The sequence below is a fragment of the Agelaius tricolor genome, unplaced genomic scaffold (genome assembly GCF_023055355.1).
Source record: "Agelaius tricolor isolate 1412-34295 unplaced genomic scaffold, bAgeTri1.0.p SCAF_7, whole genome shotgun sequence".
NCBI classification, from domain to species: domain Eukaryota; kingdom Metazoa; phylum Chordata; class Aves; order Passeriformes; family Icteridae; genus Agelaius; species Agelaius tricolor.
In genome coordinates this window covers 31,406,282-31,429,541 of record NW_027269267.1, presented here as the reverse complement: position 1 = coordinate 31,429,541, position 23,260 = coordinate 31,406,282, and the positions used below count along the sequence as shown (strand labels likewise).

At 41.9% G+C, this 23,260-nt stretch overlaps 1 protein-coding gene across 1 annotated transcript in view; it reads right to left on the bottom strand.

The window, feature by feature from the left end:
* Positions 1–23,260, bottom strand: part of AFF3 (ALF transcription elongation factor 3) — a 329,019-nt gene that overhangs the window by 57,965 nt on the left and 247,794 nt on the right. The gene's annotated exons all lie outside the window — the stretch shown is intronic.

Genomic DNA, 23,260 nt, shown 5'->3' with positions numbered 1-23,260 from the left:
ATATCAGTGAGCCTCTCAAATACTTTTCCAGCCACAACAAAGGCTATGCAAATGCTCATAGAATCATTAAGGTTGGAAAAGACCTCCAAGATCATCAAGACTAACCATTGACCAAATACCACCAGGCCCACTAAACCATTTTACAAAGTGCCATGTCTATTCATTTTTTGAACACTTTAGGTATGGTGACTCTACTATTTCCCTTTACCACTCTTCCAGTGAAGAATTTTTTCCTAATATCCAACCTGAACATCTCTTGGCCCAACTTGAGGCCATTTCTTCTTGTCCTTCCTTGGTTGCATGGAAAACAAGGCTGACACCCACCTCACCATAACCTCCTTTAAGGTAGTTGTAGAGAGCAATAAGGTCTACCCTGAGCCTTCTTTTTCTTCGGTGTAAACAAGGCAATTTCCTCAGCTGCTCCTTGTGGGACTTATGTCCCAGAACTTTCACAATCATTGTTGCCCTGCGCTGGACACGCTTCAGCACCTCAATGTCCTTCTTGTAGTGAGATGCTCAAAACTGAATACAGTACTTGAGGTGTGGCCTCAGCAGTGCTGAGCAGGGGGAAAATGGATCACATTTTAGAGTCCAGTTGGTCTGTGTAATTTCACTTTGCTAGAATTGTATCCAAAGCTTTCTTACCAAAAACATCACTAAGACTATCAGACATTGTCTGCTGTATTTTTTTTTCTGTGTCTGGAGATAGGACTCTATTTATTCAGTGTCATCTGCACAGCTGTGATCATCTAAACTATTTTTCTTCTAAATCTCATTCTGGTGTGCAACTGCTAAATGGTTGTGACTTCCCAGAGGAGAGAGAAATGCAATAACTAGTGAGAAGAGCTTATTTGAATAAACAAGAGACATTGTTAGGGATCACATTGTCAACATTGAGAGGTAAGTGTGGAAAGAAAGGCTGTATGAATACTTAGACTATTTGGGATACCCAGAAAAAAGTCTATCACTGTTTAGAAATCAAGGCCAATTGTGGGAAAACAATACTTTGAAACAGACACCAGCCCTCTAGCTGGTATAAACTGTCATAGCTCCATTAACTTCAATTAGGCTACAGTGATTTAAATCCAACACTAAATCTGACCAAGACTCCGAAACAGTATTTCAAATTTAGTGATGAAAATATATTCCATGGTTTAAAGGATCTCTGTTGGCAGAGCCTCTATTTTGGTTTCAGATTAAAGTATCTGAAACACCACTTCCTTCTTCCCTCAGAGCCAACCTACTACCCATCGAAGGTCTTTTATGGAAAACTCTTTATCCCTTTATTGCAATAAGCAAATTGCACATGGTGCTTCCTCAAAGCACAGACGGAGAGCATTGTGCCAAGATCTGTATAAATATCTCTGCTGCCTGGCACTGAAGTTGCCTGGCACTGAAGATATTGCATGTCTCCCATGCACGCAGTAGGGAATTCCTGTCTCAATAATTGTGAATGGATCACAGAAGCCATGAAAATGCCCACTTCTTGCTGCTGCCCCTGTGTATTTTTCAAATTCTCTTCCAGCAAAGACCTCTGAAGCATGGGAATTATAAGGACTTGAAGATCAGGCCATCCCAATATTGTAACAGAACATATGGGGATATCTTCTGAGGCAAATGTAGAATGCCAAGAAATAGCACCTTAAGGACAGCCCACAGAATGGAGGTGGACCTCATCCATTTGTTTCAGGACAAAATCATGCTGAGAAAAGAGAAATGATACCATAAACTCTAGAACATGCACAGACAACAGCCAGATACCACCATGGCTTCAAATACCAATACAAAAGTCTCTGTGTACTTAACATTCAAAGATGAGTACAATCACAAAGTCATAGAAAAGCTGGGGTTGGAAGGCACCTTAAAGATCATCCAGTTCCAACTCCCCTGATCTTTAGAATCTGTTCTAACCCAAGCCTTTCCATGCCTGTATGCTTCTGTGACAGAAAGGCTCTGCTCTAGTTTTAGGTCTGTTCCATTGTGTTTAAATGGCCAAATCAAACGACCCTTCCAGGGCTCCAGCCACCATCCCATACATGGGTGTGACTGAACTGCCCACCATCAGTGTGTTAGGAGGTGTCTTCTATTATTCTTTAAAAAGCCCTTGGATATCCTTTTTCTGAAGTCAGTATGGAAGCAACACAAATTTATATTTTTGTGCCTTTGCTAACTATAAGCATTAAACCAATTAAATTTCTGAACCAGTTACCAATTGCAAAAACTTATCATTCACTAACAGGAGAAGACAGTGAGCCCTGCCACAGCTCGCTGTTTCAGCCTGAATGCAAAAAAATGAGGCTCAACACTTTCCTTTCTCCCTTTCTCCAGGTAAACGATTTCCCAGGAGTCTGTTAATATCTTTAGGAAACAGAGAAATGTTTTCATACCTCATTCCTGTAATGGATGAGGTATGAAATGGGAGTCATGATGAGTGAGAGTCCTGGAGGTTGTTCGGCTTGTCACAATATATAATACTTCTGTGAAAGCACTGCATTACCTTAGCTGCACCACCTTTGCACAGCTCAGCTAATAAAGCACAGCTGCCAAGAAGAGAGTTCATAGGCCCCCACTATATTTTAGCACTTTCCCTGGGAGCTTCTTAAATAGTTTGTGCTGACAAGACTACAAGTATCATCTGATAACACAAACTGAAGGAAAACCAGGTCTCTCTGGAGAAAGTCAGGTGTGCACTGTGCAATTGCAGCTTGTCAAAATAGTCACCAAAGAAAAATTTATAGGAAAGGCTGTTTAAAAGAACAAGCTATGAAGCTCAGGCACATAAATATACAAAAACCCTGAAAAAATCCATTATGGCAAGGGGCATCTAATTAAGGTCTAGTTGATACTGGAGGCAGTCAAATCATAGCTCCCATTGTGAAGGAATATGGTAGAAAAGAGAAACCCTCTAGAAAAAAAACCCACTTTGAGTTAAAAAATCTCATAAAATAAAATGCTATGTAACAATTAATGGTGCACCTCTGTATCAATTGGTCTATCAAGAGGAGCATGTGCTGGGGTATCTTAGATGAAAGGGTCCAGCAGACCTGGAGCAGCATTAACGTGGGGGTGAAGTGATTAGTCAGCAGGCTGACAGCTGTGCTGGGAGCCTGGTGCCAGATTCCAGCGTCTGCTTTCCGCTGCTGCCAAGTGTATGCTTGTCGCTCCAGATAAATGGAGCATCAGCAGTGTTTTATTTGACCTGCTCACAAGAAAAATAAAGCAACTCTGACTTCCTTGGTGTGTTTGTCATTGACCTTGCATCAGCTGAATATGAGTGGAGAGAATCCCTGGTCCAGGCAAGTTAACTCTTTAGTAGAAGAGGACTGATAGGGTCTTTTTACCTTGGTAGATTAATTAGCCTCTTAATGTCTCAAAGTACAGGGACTTGAAGAAATGACTTTCATAGTCTGTATGTCCTATATTGTCCTTGGAACATGGCCTTGGACCAATGGCCTGGAGAATGATGAACAGCTTTGAGAATAGTCCATGAACAGCACCCTTCTGCATCCCCTGTCAAATCAGGAAGCAATATCTATAGAGACTTTTTTGAGGGGAGGGAGGGTGGGCCAGAAATAAATTGGAACTGGATAAACTTGTTGAGAAGATTCAGTCATAGAACACTGCTTCTGATTTCCCCCTGAGACCAAGGACAATGGCTTTTGTGTGTTTTCTTTCATATGTGCCCCAGAACTTTTAATTTTTCTTTTTTTCACTATTTTGGCAATGTTAGGAACTTTCTATTTGAGATCTCTCTATTGTCTGGTCAAGGCCAGTTTGTGCTCTCTGGAGATTCCTACCTCTCTTGATGGACTTAGAAAGAATGTAAGATCCTAGATTCCTACCTCTCTTGATGGACTCAGAAAGAATTTAAGATCCTAAGGATTGCTTAAACTGTGTGCTTTACAATGCCCAGCACCTTGTGCATTGTAATCTGTATGGGAAACCAGAGAGGTTTGGTTCAGATTCCTCTCCACAATCTTCTTTTCAGGGTTCAGTCACCTCTCTCCACTTGTCCTAAGGTGGGGTTGGTATCCAATATGAAGACCTATATCCACTCCCAACTCAGTACTCCACTATTTCATTAGACCACTATCAAAAGCCCTGTCAGATTCAATTATATCAGTATCAGGAACAATTATACCTCTCTCAGGAACAGATCCTCCACTAACATTTTGAAGGTGATTCCAGCAGTCTGGTTGGCTTCAACCCACCAAGAGACATGTTAGAAAAAAAAAAGATAATTAAGCACTGGAACCCATCATCAATGAGGATACAGAACATCTCCACTGGTAATAGTAATGGCAATTTCAATGCAATGGTAATTGCAGAAACTGGGCAAAGGAGCAATGCAATATATTTTGTAGAGTGGCTTTAACCTACCATTTTCAATATGTCTCATCAGGAGATTTTGATACAGTTTCACTGGATATTAGACTGGGTGTTGGTCTTTTTGCCCATTTATTTACTAAAATGTGAAATGTAAACGTACTTCTATCCAAGAGAACAGCCATGTTTGCTTGTGAGTGACAGCTTCATCAAGCCTCAGAAGAAAACCACAGTAGTGCAGACTAGAAAATCCTCATCTGCACTGGCCTGCTGTCACCTTATTTCAGAATTACTGTTAATGCTGTGGCTGGCCATCAATACAAACAGCCTTTCATAGTCTTTAGGCATAGTCACACCTTGCCTCAGCACAGAAATCATTTGCCTCAGTCAGCAGAGCCCTGGGTATGGTTCTGCCTTGCAGGACCTCTCACTAAGCTCTGAGAGTCCAAATACAGATGAACTTGTGCAGATAAAATTACTAACTACCATAATGGCTGTCCAAATGGGTGCAATAAATTTCAGCATGAGACAAACTCTCTCAGGTTTCACTGACTGTTAATGTTGCTGCTGCCAGCTTTAGTGTTACTCTTTGACTCAAGCCATATTCTGTTGTCTCCCAAAGGTCTTTTTGGCCCGTCAGCTCTAATCAATATGCTGCCTTGAGAAGAAGCTTGTTTTAAGTAGGTTTGCTCACCATAAAAAAACATAAAAAGAACATTTGACTTCTAGTCCTTGTCAGCATATATCACTCCCTATGCAGAACAGCATTTAGATGGTCTGTTATTTGAATCCAAGTGTCTCTTTTATATGTTTCAAGAAATGACAAATGCCTGAAAAAAATGCATAGTTGTTCTACAGAAGACATTAGGCAGGCTCAGGAATGGCAAGCAGAACAGCTAATAAAGCCCAGAATTGTAGCAGAGAGGATGTTAAAACTTAATTAGTTTGAGATTATTTGAAGACTTATAAAAGGTTCTTCTGTTTTCCTTTCTGTTGTAGGCACAGCCTGTTTTCCATCGTCATCCAAAAATGCTTTGATATGTTTTTGGAAAGAGTGGCCCAGGATATGCTGTTCACCTATTATTGACATGTTAGCTGGAAATAAGGAATGTTTAAAATGAACTTTTAGCTGTTGAGTAAATACTCAACAGGCTTGTGATGCAGCCTTAGGTTTTGCAGCCTTAGGTGATGCAGCCTTAGGTTTTCAGGAGTCTGAGCCCCTGGCAAAAAAACTTCTCCCATTCTGACCAGGCTCAGATTCTTGACCTCTTATTCTGGTTTAGTAATATCATACTTTACAGCTTGGATAAGAGTACTCAGAAGTGCTCCTGAAGAGCAGGAATGGTCTGTCTAGTGGGGGTGTCAGGATCTGACCCACTGTAACCCAGCAAACACAGTGTGCAGATAATTGATGAAGGATTTTGAAGCAGAGAGCAGTGTCTACAAGTAACCTTTGCTGTGCCTTCCTCAGGTATAATGTGATCTGTGAAAAACTATGAAGAAGTATGATATGCACAAATATATAAATGTTACGAAGAGTGATATAAATTGCCCATTACAATTCAAAGGAAAAATTGAATGTGAATTGCATCTTTTTGTTAGATGTTATCAATGGAAAGTAAACTTGAGGTTTACTCATGCACACACAGATGATGAGGGGAGGCAGAAATAAATTTCAAAGTAAATATAATTTTATTTGCCTTATTAATCTACAATGTGGTACCAATGTGTCTGGACTCAGTGGTTCCCCAGCTGCAACCTCCTGCAGGATGTTATCAATCCTTTATTTCTGTGAAATGTGCTACCAACTACTACGAAAAACACTAGATCTATATGACATTTTAATTAAAAAAAAAAAAATTGGTCTTATACCATGCTGTGTCCTGATGTAGTTAAACATATATCTTCCAATATACCTTTCAATCCATATCTCACATGTTTTGCTGTTCATTAACCACCATGCATCTTTTTAGGTTTCCTGTGAATTTACAATATCACTAAAGCTGTGGAGATGCCCTTGCCTATTCTTCAATGCATGTTTTGCTCTCCCTGCCTTTCCCAGTGGGGCAGAAAGGAAATGCACACTTGGCAGTGGGGAGAGGGCACAGGGACAGGGAGGAATATTGCCAGTTGGTGCTTCTTTCCCCTCCCAGCGCCACAACAAGCTGTTGCTGTCCTTTTCCTCTCTCTGCCCCCAGGCCAATAGTCCCTTTCTGGCATTAGTCTTACTGCAGTGTCTCAAACATGCCCCTGCCTGCCTGAGCTCCTGCATAGCCTAGGATGTGCTGTGTCAAGTGGTGAGCCTCTTCAGAGCAGGAATGTGTGTTCAGCAGTGTGACCCAGCATGGAGACTGTTCAAGGTGTAGGAGTCAACATGTGTTGCTGCTGGGAGTTCAGTGCCCAGCTGTGAGGATATACATTCACTGCTTCTTTAAAAGGGTATCACATCACCTGCCTGCAGCTGGGAAACAGCTGGGGGAAAGTTGGAGAGTCTGCACAAGAGCTTTGCTAAGATGAGACACAGATTTCCAGGAGAGTATGATTTTCCATAGTCATTGCAGCATGAAAGTAACTCTTGGGGATTTTTTTTTCACCACCCCAACACGACCCTGAGTGCAGCTAGGCAAGCTTCAGCTTGGGGAGAAAGATCAAGCGCTGGGTCTTTGCCATTATCTTAGGCACTAGGGGAGAAAGCTAGATGACTTTGTTGATAACTACTAGCTTGAAGACCCCAGCAGGCCTTCAGACAGTTTTATTAATCATAAAAGTCATTAAAAATGGCCAATTCCTCAGGGGCAAAGTAAAAACAAAACCTTGGAAGAATGAATCAGAGCAGGCATCTCCCATTCCTAAGAGCACTCTGTTCAACATTCTCTGCAGGAAACTGAAACAGAATATTTAGGACTGATACTCCCAAGCAATATAATCTAATGCTTTCTCAGGGAAGGGGCAAGCTTCCTTATGGATTTAGATTGCGACAAAGAAAAATATTGATGGACTTTGTGTACAGCTGGAAGGCAATGAACTCTCAGTCAGTTGACTCAGAGGTTTGCATGTCACATCCAGAATCAGCAAGACAGTTTTCCCTTTTGCCTTTGAACTTAGCCTTTCCTCTTCTACTTTTTTTGCTTTCCCCTGGCCTCTCCCAGGATCCAGATCTGGGCTCTGCAGCACAGAAGAGACATGGAGACCAGCAAAATGCCATGAAGATGATTAAGGGATTAGAACATCTTTCACATGAGGAGACTGAGATGACTGAGAAGGATAAATACCTGACAGGAGGAAGTAAAGAAGACAGACCTAGGCTCTTTTCAGTGGTACCCAGTGACAGGACAAGAAGCAAAGAACAAAAATCAAAACACAGGAAGTTCCATTTAAATATAACAATTTTTTTTTTTTTCTGTGAGGGTGGTCAAACTCTTGAACAGGTTACACAGGGGCTGTCGGGTCTCCATCCTGGGAGAAATTCAAGACCCTACTTTGGCCCTGAGCAACTGTTTTAGCTGATGCTGCTCTGAGCGGGGGTGGGACTGGATGATCCCCAGAGATGCCTTCCAGCCTCAGTCACTCTGTGACCCTGTTGAGACTAACTCAAGTATCACAAACTATGGTGCTAACTAATGTGATAATGTGATAACTACGTGGGCACTGAATGGTGCCTGAGTTCCATCTGGCCTTGAGTGTCCCCCTGTTTTGTGTTTAAAGCTCACTCAGATGATGAGTAAGTCACTGCCCCAACTTGACTGAAATGCAGACTTGGCCTCAGGCACCAAACCTACAGCTGAAACATGTCAGCTGCCTATCACATGTATCACATGCAGCTTCACTCTCTACTCCATCCTTTGCAGGCTACTCCATACTTGTAGCAAATGAGCAAAATGGACTCAGGGGGTGTTTGTGAGGTTCATTTGCTGCATTTGGTATATTTTACAGTAAGTGAAACATGCAACAGCAGCAACCACAGGCTGGAAAACTTCCTTCTTCAAACATTTCTGGATCTGTTGCTGAACATGACCAGCAGTGTCTGAGGCAGCCCATCAGATTAAGTTTTATTTATTGAGCTGTACTTTACAGCACCTCTCTTCTATAAAACTGGGCTGTTAGGAGACTGCTTAACATTTTTTTGGGAGTATCTCTCCAGTGCAGTTGTCTAGCATCATTGCCCAGAGCAGCTGCTGACAATGCCAATGCACTGACAGCTACAAAATCCCTTCTTTCTGAAGGCAGGAGTAGAAAAGATCATCATGAAATAATGGACTAATGTGGCCATTCTATCTATGCTGCTCATAAATTACATTTTGAACCTGGCAATTGCAGGGTAATTAGGAGGAGAGTAGCTTTCCTGCAGGAACATATATTTCCTATTCTGCTTGCCTGACACACTCCAGTTTAATTTTTCCTTTGTTCACTCAGCTCAGAGAATGGCAATTATGAGAGGTGATAGCCCAGTGGCAATTTTTGAATCATGAAGAGACTTAGGACAGAAATGAGGGAAAAAAAGAACAGGTATCACTAGTAATTAAAATAATTTTGAATTAAAGGGACTATTTCAAAAATTGCCTTTGTCTTATACTTGTTACCACATAACCTAGTGTTATGAATTACTAATACAGTGAAATAACACTGCAGTGGAGAATGAGCTTAACAGGTTTCCTTAACATGTTACTTCAGCAGTGAGAGGTAAGTAATCTTTGGGTAGACATTTTGAAATGGTAGGTGATGCCACAGCTCTGATCACTAACAGCCTTGCAATTTTTAAGCCCTCCTTCCCCTTTTGGCCATGACAGAGAGGCACAGGAAACAGGGCAGGAATTCCCATCTCGAGTAGCCAGAAGAAGGTTTCACATTATTAAAACAGATGATTTCCTTCATCTAAAAGCCTCTGAGGAGCATAAATTACAAACAACATCAAAGCAAGTGAAAATTTTTAGAGCAGACTGTCAAAGGCTGCTGGGGTTTCCTTGGTAGGTTTTCATTTTTAAGGAGTCTCAGCAATTTGCTTCTTTCTCAAAACAATTCCATATGTCTATGGATTACTTATGGTTGTTGTGATTTTTGTTGTCAAGGGTTTTAAAGAAACAATATCACAATTATTTAACAGGGGAACTAAAGTTAGACAGACAGTGCCTGCAATAAGAAATTACCGAGATGATCTCATGGACTAAAACTTTGCAGACTTCTCTCTACTCTCCAGGGTTGGTCTAGATACAAAGAAAAGCAGTATAGACAACTGGAAAATAACTGTAAGTCTGATGCTGTATAAATACAGCAACTCATTATTCATGTTGCCATCACTGATTTTACAGGCTGGCAGGATTTTGCCAGTGTTGCACAGGAGTAAGGTCTGCAAGATATGTTGGGCCAGACCTAAAGCAGAACTGAGAAAACTTTGTTTAATGATTATTGAAATTCATCTGATGAAAAGCACAAAGGCCAGCTGTGGTCTTAGATTAAAAGTCATCAGGGCAAGCTGTGAACTGATTCATATTAGCTTCCTAATTTAGGGTAAAGAAGTGATTATTATTAGAAAGACATGGAGACACTGTGTGCTGATGAGGGTATTAGCTTGTCCTGAGGAGGTGGCACCTGCTGAGTGTAGGTTTTAAGTGCTTTCCCTGCAGGAAAAGGTCGTCATTGCTCGCTGGAACACACACCATGCAGGAGGCTGGTGTGTCACACCTCAGCCTGTTGTTCTGCCTGCAGGGCCATGGGTATATTCAGCAGTGATCCACAGCCAGACACCAGGCTGTATTGACCACATCCAGGAAAGCAGGCTCCATCTGTGCAGTGAAGTAAGCAGGAAAAAGGACGGATCTGTGAGAAGCATTGCCACCTCTTGGAACCACCAGGCACGAGATGTCAGTTTTAAAGTCTGTCATTATCCTGGCTGAAGCCTCTGCCATGTTGTGCTGGCAGCCAGCAACCATGTGAAATAAAGATCCTTAGGAAGAAAGGATGAGGCTGAACACTTTCTTTTCTTTTAAGGGAAGGATCCTACTTTATTTCACATAGATGCATAGTTGTTTGGCCAAAAAAGGAAAAAAAGTTAAAAGGCACATAATAATTGCTTGCCGGCCTAGCAGCAAATGTCAGATTCTTAGATCCATCATTTTCTGCTGGTGAATTATTCCAGAAGTTATTAATAGTCCTTACCTAGTAATTATGCAAGAAGTATTTTCATAAATGTTACATTAATAATTTAAAAGCTGCAAGAGCGTGTGATTTTCAGAGTGACCTCTGACTTGAGTTTGATGGCCAGGCGAGAATAAGAGCAGAAGAATAACCATACAGGATACCAGTATCTGAGACTGATACAGTTATCTGTAATAACTGATAACTGAGAAGGAAATTCTAAACTCTGCATTGCTGATGAGTTTGCTCTGATGGCTGGACTTCTCTGGACTCAACCATAACAGCATCAGTCCTCATGCACCAGTGGCAAGGACTGAAGAATACTGTACTTGATTGCCTTACTCAGTGCTTTGTTGACTTAAATATTTGTAAAGAGCTTGGTTGAAACGTGAACTGTTTTCTCTTCAGCTTTTCTTGATGCAAAACTAACTTAATGTAGTTCCAAATCATGTCAAGCTTATAATGTAAAGCTATTTACCTTCTTCATTGGATGTGTCTGTTTGAAAACTCAGAACTCTGATTCATTGGTTCAGATCTTGATTGTGACCTTGATTTGATGACTGTGCTGTCCACCATTAATCAGTGTGTGGTGGTTCTGCTAATATGATGGTGTGTTTTACATTTGTTTGCTTATTTTTAGTATACAGGGCTGGCTTATTAATTTCAATTGTAACATGAGTCATGTCAACTGAAGATGTATGTAATTTAAATAACATAATTCCCATGCATGTGGGCCTGCAACCAAATAAATAACTCTAACCCTGACAAGACCATATCAACATTAAAGCAAAGATATTAAAATATGTCTAAGTAAGAAATTAAACACAGAAAATCTCAGGGTTGCACTATTGCCTTTAACAAGCTTTTCACCAGCTGCAAAGACAAACCTAGTGCAATTACTTCCTAACTAAGCAAACCCTTGTCATGTCTCAGCTTTGGACATATGTTGGTAATTTTAGAATCATCATGACCATGTGAATTGAGTGTTACTTCTGAAAAAAAAGAAGCGCATCTTTTGGGGGTAATTATTCTTTTCAGTACAAGTGCAGAAAGTGTATTTGAACACCCCAAATATTCTTAGAAGCTAAGCCTTGAGTCAATCAGCCTATGACAGCCTATGACAACCTGTAAACAGTATCAGAAAATGTGTTCTTTCAGGTATGGTATGGCCTTAGTAAAAAGTAGTGAAGAGTCTCTTAACAGACAGATTTTACCTTCCTTCCACGATGTCCCTTTTTATACTGGCCAGACTACCCACGTTGCACCTCTTTTTCATCCTTGCAATTGTTGATTAACCAGAGGAGTGACTGGTAGGTCCATACAGTCACAGAGTTTGGAGTTACCAGTTCTTCCAGCTAACTGTCCAGTTCAGCAGATGAACACTGGTGCATGGTATCCCTGTGCAGTTTGACTCCAAAGCAGACAAGGAGTGCATTGTGACACTGGAGTATGTCTTCTCCATTGGGACAGTGGGAATTAATTTTCCATGTTCTCTCATTTAATCAGAGTGTGTTTTCATAGGTTGTTGTAATATATTAAAAAGGCTGGAGTGGTAAATGGCAGACATATGAACAATTCAAACCAGATCCACAATTTACTGCTGCTCCACAGTGATACCAGATTTTGGTCATAAAACCAGCCCTAATAATTTGGGTATGTCAACTGTGTCATAATTCCCAGTCTAACCAATCTGTGAGACCTTACAAAGGCAGAGGACAGCAACATACAGCAGACAATGACAGAAATTTGTCATGGCTCTTGTTAAATGGCTAATGCTGCATTTTGACCAAATGGAAGAAAATAATACAATAAATTTCTTAGAAAATAATGTGGCATTGGCTCAGATTAGTGAATGACATCAAATGCTGAGGCACTCATCTGCTTCAACAGTGCCCTTTGCACACATAAAGAAAATGCATGGGGATAATTCAAGGCTCCAGAAGGGGGCAGATGCACTTGCAACACAATGGAAAAACTCGTGGATAATCAGGTGTCAACCTGCTGCTTTTCATCAACATTTAAACCCTTTACAATAATTTGGGAAATATTTATATTTATATTTATATTTATATTTATATTTATATTTATATTTATATTTATATATTTATATATTTATATATTTATATATTTTTATATTTTTATATATTTATATTTATACACATTTATATAATACTCATAAAACATCAACAATCTGAAGTTAAAATTTGGTTGCACTTGACAAGCACATGATATGCTAATATAGAAAATGGTGTAAAAAGAGAAGTTGAAACAGAGGTACATCTGAACCAGTACATCTCTATCAATTATAGAGTGATAATCTCAAAGGAGTGTTTAGGTTTTGCTGTCTTCTCAGACTCTTCTCTGGGTTTGCACAAATGACATTGCAGTTGTTGATTTCCTCTTCATCTTTAACAGAGAGAGGTGCTGTGCTGTGAGCCCCTCTAGCAGAAGGAGAAGTAGGAAAGCTGAGGATGATCTGACAGCTGGAGAAGCCCAAAATTAGGTTCTTCTCAGAGCTTCACTTTTCAACACCATTATTTCAAAAATGTAGGCTACAGCTTTCATGTCAGAATAGCAGCACTCTTATTTTTCTATACACTGGCACTCTTCCCACAAGTCCTGTGGGAGATGTTTGCACTAGGGGTCTTTGCACCAAAAAGTTTCAAACTGGAAAAATGAGTGTGCTTCTTAGTAGGTTCAGCAGACTGGGCATCTGCCAGGCTTTTATAAAATTGCTCATTTTCTGAGTCTTAGCTCTTTCACAACTTTTTTTTTTTTTTAATTAAGCACAGGACAAGCTCTATCTTATTAAGTGAAAACAAAAGAGTGAGAAGTTGGAAATTGCCAGGAAGCCTGGGAAAGACCGATATTCAGCTGCGATTTCATTCCATGTTTTCCTGTTGACCTCACAGGCTCTCGACACAAGAGCTCTGAGTACATTAAAGAAAGGCCACAGTCTCATTTGGTCCTGTGAACATTGGCAATATGTTATGGGGACAATATACAAGCTTGAAAGGGAAAAACCGCAGCAATGTCCCCATGCCCTGGAGGTTTTGTCTGGTGCAATGCTGTTTAACCAGAGCACTGTGAGGTTTTAAATGGCCATATGAGATTTATAGTAGGTCATGACCAGATCTCTTTTCAGGGCAAAGTTTGAAAAGTCCATTTGTCTAAAAATTTAAAAAAAAGAGTCTGGTAATTCTCCAAGGTTTTTCCTCTTCCTTCAGGCAACTATTTTTGCCTGGCCAGAGTTCCTAAACCCTTCCCAAGAGCCTTTTTAATGTGGGAATTATTGTCCTAGTGTTTGCTATCAAAGAAATAATGCTGAAGATACAAATATTTACAAACCCACTCTAACTCCACATGGTCAGTATCAAGCTTATTAAGTTGTAGAAAAAGGGACATCACGACCTGAAAAGGAGTGGCTTCAGGAAGCCAGTATTTGAGGGCATTATTAGCAGGGCAGAGTGATGGTTACTGCAGGCAGTTGAGTGCAAAGTCTCAAGGTGCAGACAGAGCCCCCCCTGTCCAGCTGATGGCGTGGCTGCCCCACCGTGGGCCGGCAGCCAAGGGCAGCCCTGGCTGGGTGGGTGGCAGTGCCAGCCCCCACCCTGCCTCGGGTGTCCGTGGGGCTGCAAACAAGGCAAGACAGGGCTGGTCCTCTCTACAGCTGTTTCTCCACTGTCCCCCTCCAATGATGGGGGCCACATCAAGCTTTCAGCAGTGGCTGATGCCTGGGTACCCTGCACTGGTACTGATGGCACTGCAGACCAGCGGGACTCGGCTCCTGGGGCGGCTGGAGGAGGCTGGTAGGAGATGGGGGCTCCAGGGGAGGTTCCAGGCACCCCAGTGGGGTTCACGGTGGTTTTGAGGAATGGGGAAAGGGCAACCTGAGCAAGAAACACAGCAAGGGTCCATGATGGGCAGACAGAGAAGCTCTGGGACAAGGTTGCCTTGGGAAACAACCAAAATCATGGAGATCTGAGGCCACGTAGGGGAAGGTGCATGTGACAGAGGCTGCAAGTCTGGCTTTCCTCTTCTCCCTCTAAAGGCAACGTAGGAAGGAAGAAAAGGAAGATGGGAATGATGGGAATGGCAAGCAAAATCCCTTAGGGCTGCTGGGAACCAGGGTTGAGCTGTTCCCTAAGCAGCACCTTCCCCGCCAGCAGGCATCACCTTCCTGGGTGTGAGACAATACAAACCTCCCTGGGTATGCACGACACCAGGGCTGCAGAAGATCCTGAAAAAAGCATACTAAAGTGTCCTAAAGGATCATTGCAAAGCAATAAATTTACTTGGCAGGTCTCTATGACTTTTTGAGGGGGGATTTATATCTGTTAAATCAGAATCACGGGATTATTTAACAATACTTCCCTGTTTTTTGTGGTTTTTTGGGTGTTTTTTTGGGTGTTTTTTTTGGTGTGTTTTTTTGTTTGTTTGTTTGCTTGTTTGGTTTTTTTTGTTTTTAATTTTATTTGACAAACTGTTCATTTAGAGCAGTTATGTTTGATTGTGCCAGTAAGTAATAGGTGAGAGGTACTTGTGAATTATTTGGCTTCTAAATTTTCACAGAGAAGGGCCTATTCTCTTCTGTGTGAATGTGTGGGTGAGAGGCAGTGTCTCAGCCTGAAAAAGAGTACTGTGCCTGAGTCAAGAATGAAAAAACCTTTTAAAATCTTGATAACAATCTAACACATTAGATACACTGCTATGCAAAGTAAATTTTGTAGGATATAACATACCTGCCTTTGAAATAAACAACTTTCTTTTTGGCTAAAATGGTAGAAGATTGCAGACCATGTTAAACATAGCATGTGTCATGTTTAAGTCATACATTGTGGAAAAATACCTAATTTTATTTTAGTAATTTCTATTTATTTCTGCCTTTCAAAATGATAAAATTTGCAGGTTAGAAAAATGTAATGTCTGAACTTAGACTTTTTTTATATCCAGTTTCAATCCAGGCCTAATTTTACTCCTCAGTTAAAAACACATTAGAGCAAACAGTCATAATATGATCTGGCCCCTCTCTGACTGCAAAAAGGGCAGCCTACTATAAATACAGTCCTTGAGAAAATGAAGGTCTTCCATTTGGAGAAGGAATTTGAAATTTCATGCCATTCCAGTTTGGAACAAAGCCCTCCAATTTTGAATTTACCCATGAAACAGAACCTCAAAAGAAAGCAATAATAATGAAAAATAAAGCAGAAAGTGTTTGGTCTGGTAATTTGTAAAGAAAATGTCACCAGACAGACTCCCTGGAAATGTTGAGTGAGCAAAAAAAACCCCAACCTTGTAACTTTAGAAAATGAGCCATTTGAGATTTTTGGATCTCAGTTTACATCGAAAAAGCTTCAATGGTTCCAGAGTCTGAATATTTTCCCTGCTCATCAGGTTGCCAGTAAGGGTGTTGGGGGAGCCAGTTGCACCCTGCTGGACTGCTGCTGTACCTTCCCACCAGCATATGTGACATAGCTGTGGTAAAAAACTGTTCCACCATAAGAGCTTTGTTTAATTTCACAAATGTTTCAGTTTTTCTTTGGGAGAAAACCCAGGCTGTTCAAAGAACACACATTTCCATTCACTGAAATGTAAGAAACCTAGAACAGTATGAACCATTCCTCAGTGGTAGATTAAATCCAATACTTTTCCAAGAGAGAGGAAAGGATAAAAATTTTCCTGCAACTTATATCAAAATTGAGGCAGTCATGAAAAAACGGAGGAGACACCCGGATGGGACTGCATGGGGGAGCAAAGTATCTCAGATCACAACAATGTGACTTCTTGCAGGAGCATTTCAGGCCTGATCAGCCACAACTAATCCCCATGGAGAAATCACAGGGTACCTCATTCTTTGTACTAACTCATGCTATTTTTTTTTTCTTTGCCTGCAAATAAACTGGACAGAGTTCTGTATCTGTGTAGTATCCTCTTCACCCCTCAGAGAACAAAGGGCCAGCCAAAGCACAGAGTTCTTGCACAGTGTTGTCCCCACTGGGGCCCCATGAAGACGCTGTTCTGAGGAATCCCTTGCCCATCCTGAGCACAAGCATGTCTTTTTCATGGGATTGGCCGCCTGCAGAACCTGACTGTTCTCCCCTAAGCAAGCCAGCCTCTCCTTTCCTTTCTGCCTCCATTGTTGCCAGGGTCAGAACAAAAGCAAGGGCAAGAAGAAAAAGCTCTTGAATATAAAATTAAAAACGACAGAGGACAGAAGGCAGATAGCCTTACCAGTGACAAAGACAAACCCAGAAATTTAGCTGAGATTTCTAAACCATCTTTGCAGGAAGGCAGGAAAAACTGACTGGAGCAAGCATGTCATCATCCATGGAGCTGGTGCCAGAAAGCCCTGTTGTGCCTGGCTGATTACTGAACGATTAAAGCTTGAAGGGGGGATCTCCTTCCATCTGCTGCATGGACTGCTGCCTCACTCACAGGGAACTGAGATTTCTCCTTTGCATTGCTGCACCTGCTCTGGAGACTCCCCAAGCTACAGCTAGGATGCGACTCACAGGCACACAGGAGTCAAAAACCCCAAACTTGCGTCGTGTAACTGGACCAGGATGAGGTGTTGCTGCTTACTATGAATTTTCACCTTTTCTCAAAATGAAGTGGTAATGAAAGTGGTGATTTGTGTGAACAGAGCGGCTGCTGGTTTCCTGCTTTTGGTGCTGTGTAAACCTGAGCTCTCTTTCATCAGACAGCCAGGAAATAGATACAAATGTATTTATAACATTTCACTTTTTTCAGCCTAGCCCTAAAAATAGCACAACATGTTACTCCTAGTATAGGGCTCTCTGTTCTCTTATCCCACTGCTGAAGTAAGAAAGGCATAATGTTATCAGCTGTCCTCCCACCTGTTTGAAGAAAGCAAGTTTTAGCTACCAGAATTACTATCAGGGTTAAAATCCCTTTTGTTTTACAACATGTTCATTGCCTACAGGGACTTTTATTTCCAGATGTTCAAACCTCACTGAAATATCGTAAGTAGTATCAATAATAAGGTAAACAGAATTTATTAACAAACTTTCTGCCTATAGCTGTGCACTCATGATATATCTAAGTGGTATTCAGAGCATCAATTCCACAAAACATTAGGTCAGAGCTCCTTTGATCCACATTTATGAAGATGGACAGACAGGTTAGACAAGATTATGCCTCCAAGGGTCATAAAAATGTAGAAGTTTCCCAACTGTGAACTGATTTTTCAGAGAAAATTATGTGCACAATTTAACTGGATGGCCATATATGCCTTCCAGGTTTTATATTGTTAATGTTTGTTTCCTCTTGGATTGTTGCTGTTCTAATACTCACAATTTTTATTTTTTGCCTCAGATACGCACATTAAAAAAACACTCTCACGCTTCTTGTCCTATTTGATTTATTCCAAAGAAATTAAATTACATTTTTATAAGCCTGTGTTACCACAAATGATAGCTGAAGATTTGCTGAAAAAAATTAATTCCTGATCTGTTGCTGTGAAGCGTCCTCGCTAGCACTGCACTGACTCCGTCTTTCAAAACCAGATGGAAGCAGTCCAACAGTATGATTAACTTCTTAGTCCCTGCAATTTCCTATTGCTCTACTTGCCCTAGATTTCAGGATTGACCTCCTGCTTCACTGCAAAATGCACAGTTGCTCAGTTTGATAAATCACACGAATACTTTTTTGATCACAGTTATCTACTATTTACTACATACCCAGCGAGGTTAATCATATGCTGAGGCACTTCATATGCTGCACACATACACACTCTTCTTCCCAATAGCACTTTGCATATTCTTCATGCTGCCAGCCAGCAATGGGACCTGTTTTCTACTTACTAATATATGAAAGACCACAGACCTACACCCTGCCTTTTTACCTTCCACATTCATGCTCTAATTATCCTCACACTGTTTCTTAAAAGACCAAGGAAGTCAAAGAAAATATGTGAGAAATTACCAGGCAGACTTTTCTTCTGGCAGATAGATATTTTTCAAAATGCAGATGTTTCTGGGAACTAGAATTGACTGACTTCCCCCAGATATCTTTGGGGAGCAAATGCATGAGGTTGCTCATAGGGAGGTGGGAAATGTTTGGTTGTCATGATAGCAAAACACTATCACTTCCTTGAAGAGAAAAATACATCTTAACTTTTCTTTTGCTGTCTTTAAACATCAAATGAATTCCAGTATTCAGTAGGGCTCAATGTTGTTACAGTTCCCTGGGACAGCTCTGCTCCACTTTCTCACACAACAATACCTCCACATCACATCTTTAGTGCCATGATAGAACAATTCTAAATAAACACCAGCAATACTCAAGGTATGAGAAAAGATCCAGCAGCAAAAAGCTAAGTGCTACAGGTCTTGCTCACAAATTAAATAGAGGGAGTTTTACAGAGACACCTATTCCTTTTCACTCCAAGCTGTCTACACAGGCTCCTCTTCTAAAGCCCCTTTTCACTAATTCACAACATTCTCCACTACTGCAAAAACTATCCTATATACAATATGTATCATTACTCTTCCACCTTCACATTCTGTAACTAGCAGGACTGAGAAACTCCAGACCATTCCAAGGAGCAGCTGCCCTTTGCTACCCTATACTGGGGCAGGGGCCAGGGAGGGTGCAAGTGTGAGACACCAGCGTCTCCAAACAACCAAGCTTACATGCAAGACATGAATGATAAATCCATATATACCCTCTCAGAGGTATTCTCTTTTTCCTCCCAAAGATAACCCAGAAAGTTTAAGCAGTGTGCTTATGCTGAGAGGAGCATGCCTGGCTGTGGCAGCGAGCACTGTGCGCGTACGCTTTTCTCTGGCCAACTATTGACTCCTGTGGAGCCTGTGATCTCAGTTCCGTCACTCTCTGCCGGGTCCCAGGTCAGCTGTCCCGAGCCAAGGCTTCCCCTGGGCTGATTGCACAATGCTGCCCCATGAAGCTTTCTGGCCAGCCAGCTAGCTGAGTCACTCACTGATACACTGAGCATGTAGCTTCTCGTGTGGAGAGCTCTCACGGTGTGAAAGGCGATGTTATCAAAAACATCATTCCAACACAAACATTAAGTGTGTGAGTGACATGAAGCACATGAGTGTTTTTGCTAGCCGTCACTGGACTCTTTACTTACTTTAGGGTATCACAAGTTTAACTGCTTTAATCACAGCTGAAGAAGATACCTGAGAACAAGAAAATTTGCCTCTTTTCACAAAAAGTGTTAAGGCTGCTTGGACAGCTGCCTTGCCTGCCTTAAGTGATCTATTAAAAGATCAAAATTGCCTCTTATTGTTGCTTTAATATTTCATAGGCAGTGCCTCCCCAGGCCTCCTAACACAAATAGCGTATCTCAATGTGGCTTTGTCTGAAGAAGAGCTGTGCTACATTAGTCCAGATGTGCTGGACTAATCATCAATTCTGTGTCTGCTTACAATAACAGGGCAAGAGACTGGGTTGCCCAAGGTCAATCTTTCTGATTTTTCTTGCACCTGAGTGCTAAATGCATGCTTGCAGCCATGAGAGGAAGTGCAGCAGCACCTCTGCTTCCAAATGTCTCTCCCCACAGATGAGAGGCTCCACTGCTTCTCAGCTGCCCAAACCCTTCACTTCTCCAGTGGGGAAGGGGGAAAATTCATTTGCCCTTCAGGATCCTGCATGCTACAGGCCAGTTCCATTAGGGTAAACCAGCTCATGTCTGGTACAGCCCTCATTTTGGTGTCCTAACTGTGATCAGACATGGACAGACGAGACATGGTTACATGGAACTGCAATATCCCTCCTGCCCAGACTGAAGGTCAAGACCGGCTGTGTAGCTCACCAGCCATCATGAATGGGGCTTGTCTCCCCTGGCAAATGGATGCTAGTGCTGAAATGCCTGCTCTGTCAGCAGCAAGAGGTGGTAGATCTAAAAGGTTTATCACAGCCCATGCTTCACAGTGCAGGTCTAGACGACACATTTGTATCACCGAGGTGCTGAGGGCAAGCTATTGAGCTGGACTCTTTACAGGCCTTATCAGCCCCTGGGAAGGAAGGGCAGGGCTGCCAGCACAGCCATATGGCTGCTGAGATGACTGGGCTCGGCTCTGCCTGTACCTTACATGCCTGCGCTGAAGTTTGTATGGCAGAGCTGGTGGGTTTTGCCTGCCTCCTGCAGTACAAGCACACAGAAAGGAGAGCAGATCAGATCATGGCTGTGAAGTCAGCACATCTCCCAAGTACCACCCAAGCCCTCGGCAAAGGACCTGGCTTTCCCTTGTTACAACCAGAGAGGAAATTCAGCAGTGGTACATCACTTTCCTTTAAGTGTTCAAAACTCTTCAGCAGACCCACCTGGCCTACACTCCAGCACAGAGAATTAAAAACAGCCAGGGGAATAAAAGTGCCCTAGGACCACTGTAAATCTTTTCTTCATGGAAAATCTTATCTTGCACATGAATATGAGCTGTGAGTAAATTTAATGTGTGGATTAAGTACTGTATGGTCTCCCTCATGGTGGGCTTTTCAGCCTAAAAAGAACAAAAGAATAATGAGTGTTGTGTTTGTGTAGGATTGCAAACAGCTGTAATTTACAGCTGGATGTTCTCCATTGCACATGTATCCAGCAAGCAAGTGCTTCTGGGTTAGTGGAACAGACTGCAAAAAAAAATTAGCTTTTAACTTCAGCCTTAAGGTCAGAGTTCTGGAACCATGGGAGTCAATAATAAAATCTATTTAGCTCAGTGGGATTAAGCAAGTTTAAGACCTGGCTTAACCACACTGCTTACTGTTAAATAACAGCAGAACTCTGGATATTTTAGTTACAGGCATTTTTCTTCACTTGAAAGCTATTCAGGCAGTGGATATAGGAGACAATTGAAAATATGCCAGCTCTATACCATTAAGGTATATGAGTTAAGTTCTTGCTCATCTCTGTCCCAGAAAGTGAGTAATCTGTATAGTTTACTGAAGAGCACAATAAAATTAAAACCAAGCTGTGCTGAATAAACACCGAGGGCTTTTCATGAGAGAATGAAAAGCTAATGGGGCCAGTGCATTTTTGCTGACAAAACAGTCAGTGCATGTGCAGAGCAACCTGTCTTCTGGAAGCAGAAAAGCTGTTTCAGTCAAGCTTCTGGGTCACTAATCTTTGTGTTTGCACATAAATCTGCTGGGGGTTACTGTGTCATTCTGAAAACAAGACTGAGTGTGATACACTACAGAAATCAATGGCTAGATTTTAAAACTCTCTCTTTTACATTTGTTTAGGTTTTTTTCCTCATCTTTTAGTTTAGCTGTTACCTTTTTAACAGAATCTGAAACTGCAAGAGGAACTTCTGGAGAGTATTTTTTAACAAAAGGGCAAAATTACTGAAAGCTTTATAGTAAGCTGCCATCTCCCTTGTTGCTGGGAAGTGCTGTTGTGTGGCTGGGAGCTCTGAGTTGCTACTGGGACACAACTAATGAGCAGCAGTATCACAGGCATCCTTGCTCTAGCCAAGAAGAGACAGAAACTGCTGTCACAGTGGGGGATTTTGGCCCCCTGCCCTCCCATTTGCTCGCTGCAGTGAGGTAGGTCATGGGTGGCAGGGAGGCAAACCCCCAGGGTGCATCCCCAACCTTCCCAGCACCCCCTCCAGAAGGGGGAGGAGGGTACCCTGGCAGCCAAATTTCTGTAGAGCCGGTTGGAAAAGCTGTAGTCCCTGAGCATGTTTTTAGGGCCAGACAGGGAAATATTTGATCATAAATCCTAAATCTGAGCCATGATGGCTATTAATACTGAGGCCCTTCTGCTCTGTGGATGAAGGCAGCCTGCACCCAGCTACCTCACTACCTTTGATGAGGTAGGGAACATCTATCCATCACCAGCACTTTTCTTTCCAGGGAGAGAGAAATCAAACTGTGGGATTTGGGGTTTGTTAATTACCTCCAGGGCCACTCCTGCAGGAATGTTCCACATGCAGCCCAGGGGGAGAATGCTGTGAAAAAAATCCCCATGTTTCCTTTGGTCACGGTATTGTCCCCACCAAGTGCAAAATCTGCTTTGCCTCGGCAGTGAGCTTGCACACCTCCAGGGAGAGGGGCACAATGCTGACTCCAACTCCACTTTCTTTTTGCATTCATTCCAGTTACAGCAAATACTTCTGAGCCCTATAACTGTGCCAGCAATTTCACCCACATCCCATACGTTTTACTCTGAATTTTTTTGTTTAGAATTTTTTCCGGGGCAAAAAATTCTAAACAGAACAGTGTTTGTAAACTTGGGGAGGGAAGGTCAATAATTTTGGCGGTCTTACCCTCCAAGCAGAGAGAAATGTTATTCATCCATGCACAACATATAATTCAGCCTAAGTGACAGGCTCTGCTCTGGAGAAATCCTGGCCTGAGCTGGCTTCCAGAGTCAATTACCACTTATTCCCAGGGAGGCGGGGGGCTGGGGGCCAGACGGAGCAGAGGGGGCTGCCAACAAGACATGGGGAAATTTACTCTGTGTCAGCCTGCATGACACAGTACCTCATTTGTGGAAAAATGTAAATCTGCTAGTTCTTTTTCACAGGCACTAAAATGTACAGTGTCTCCTCCCCCTTCCCTACCCCCTTTCCCAAAACTGGAAAAGAAATCAGGACTGTCTTAGAAAGCTACCTTATATTTCAATCAATCCTCTTTCATAAAAGTCATTTAAGGTAAATACCTGTGCAGACCTACAGCCCAACTATAACATTTACTATGGCCCAAATCCTGAATTCCTCACTCAGGCAAGTTTCCCATTGAAGTTAATGGATTTTTTTGCTTGAAAAAGAGCTGAGTAAAACCTGAACACTAAGGATTTGGTCCCCTGCTTATC